The sequence below is a fragment of the Dasypus novemcinctus genome, chromosome 18 (assembly GCF_030445035.2).
Source record: "Dasypus novemcinctus isolate mDasNov1 chromosome 18, mDasNov1.1.hap2, whole genome shotgun sequence".
Taxonomy (NCBI): domain Eukaryota; kingdom Metazoa; phylum Chordata; class Mammalia; order Cingulata; family Dasypodidae; genus Dasypus; species Dasypus novemcinctus.
In genome coordinates this window covers 52,366,652-52,368,417 of record NC_080690.1, presented here as the reverse complement: position 1 = coordinate 52,368,417, position 1,766 = coordinate 52,366,652, and the positions used below count along the sequence as shown (strand labels likewise).

The window sequence follows — 1,766 nt, the reverse complement described above, 5'->3', positions numbered from 1 at the left end:
CATCTATAGGTAGAAACATGCTGAGTTAGTGGAAGTGGGTTGGGGCTTGGGTAAGTCCCAGGGGCCAATAGGGATGGCTAGGGAGTGGTGGGTTAGGGGTAGTGAATTCTAGGGATGTGGAGGGGTTGGTGGTCATGTGGCTCCTTTGTCTATTCTTGTGAGGAAATGAATTGTATCTGAATGCGTAGACTCCGGATGGGGGCTGTTCTATGCCATGGGAATGCAAGGCACTGTAACCATTGTAAACCTTGTGATGAGTTAATCATTATAAACCTTGTAAGGGAGCGACCTCTAACAAACTGCATATACCAGTTTGTTATAAACTTGCTCTTTAGACCATGGGTCAACGAACTTTTTCAGTAAAGGGCAAAATATTTTAGGCTTTGTGGGCCAAACAGGTTTCTTTTGTTTTTTTGTTTCTTTAGGAGGTACCCAGGATCGAGGCAGGCACTCAATGCTGAGCTACATCTGCTCCCATCATCCAGGTTTTGATACATCTAAACTCAGCCATTGTAGCACCAAACATTCATAGGCAATATGTAATTGAGAGGGTGTGACTCTGTTGCAATAAAAGTTTACGTATCAAACGGAGTGGTAGGACAGATTTAGTTCACAGACTGTAGTTTATTGACCTCTACTTTAAAATATCCTCATAGGTATAGGTCTTCCTGGTCAATGGTCACATTTTAAAAGTTATTATGTTTTAGTTAATTTGTAAATCTTTTCAAGCTGTTAATTAATTGACACTGAAAGACTCTTGCAAAAACTTTAAATGCACTTTGTTGTACTTTGTGGACTGTTTCAGCTCTGAGACCTGTCTATGTTGTAGTCCATAGTCAGAGTATTATATTTCATATGATTTTAGAATGACAATAATAAACATGGAACAGCCATCATGGGTTGCTGACTGTATGCCAGCTACTGTGCCAAACGTTTTATATTATCACTATTAAATTCCCAGGGGCACCTGTATCTCCCTGTTTTACAGATGACAAAACTGAGACTTAGAGAAGCCTAAGATAAGGTACCTAGTAAGTGGTAGAGTAAGTCGTCAGTTCAGGTAGTCTGACTTAAAAGGTCATATTCTTAACCCAGCCATGCAGTTAACTTTCTATGATGCCTTTAAAGCTGTTCAAACTGTCCTTTAAAAATTTGTATTGTGCTTGCTTCAGCAGCATATATACTAAAATAGGAACAATTTAGAGAAGATTAGCATGGCCCCTGCACCGGGATAACATGAAATTCGTGAAACAGTCCATATTTTTGAAACATGTTTGTTAAAACAAAAAGTTTTTCTTTTATTAAACTATATATGATTAAAAAAATCTATTGGCTTTGATTATTATTATTTAATAAATTATATCTCTCATTAAATAACTTTTGATTTAGATATTCCCCAAAAGGATAAACATACCTTTCTCATAATTGGATGTTGTACACAGTGACACGATTGATTCTTGCATTCATTTTAATTCATAACAGAATATATTAGCTTACTTAGAATTGTTAATTTTCTCTTGGGGAGAATCAAGTGCCCAAGGCACTGATTGATAAATCAATAATAAATCTTTAGTGAGTCTGGTAAATCAACTGTCACACACATGTCAACCTTTTCTCCAGAGAATAGATTTTACCCAGGACAAGTGTGTTTATTCCTTTCCATTGTTTTCTCCCACAAATTTGTAAGATACTAAGGTATTTAAAGGAATCCCTAAGATTGCAAATCTTTAAAAAATTTTTAATAGCAATAGGAATCATTGCTATTT

General features: G+C 36.2%; 1 non-coding gene across 1 annotated transcript; it reads left to right on the top strand.

Moving 5' to 3' along the window:
* The first annotated feature begins 1,159 nt into the window (after nt 1-1,159).
* On the top strand, nt 1,160-1,265 carry LOC111762271 (U6 spliceosomal RNA). Its single transcript, XR_002795430.1, has one exon. It is a non-coding gene; the product is annotated as a U6 spliceosomal RNA (small nuclear RNA).
* The last annotated feature ends 501 nt before the right edge of the window (nt 1,266-1,766 follow it).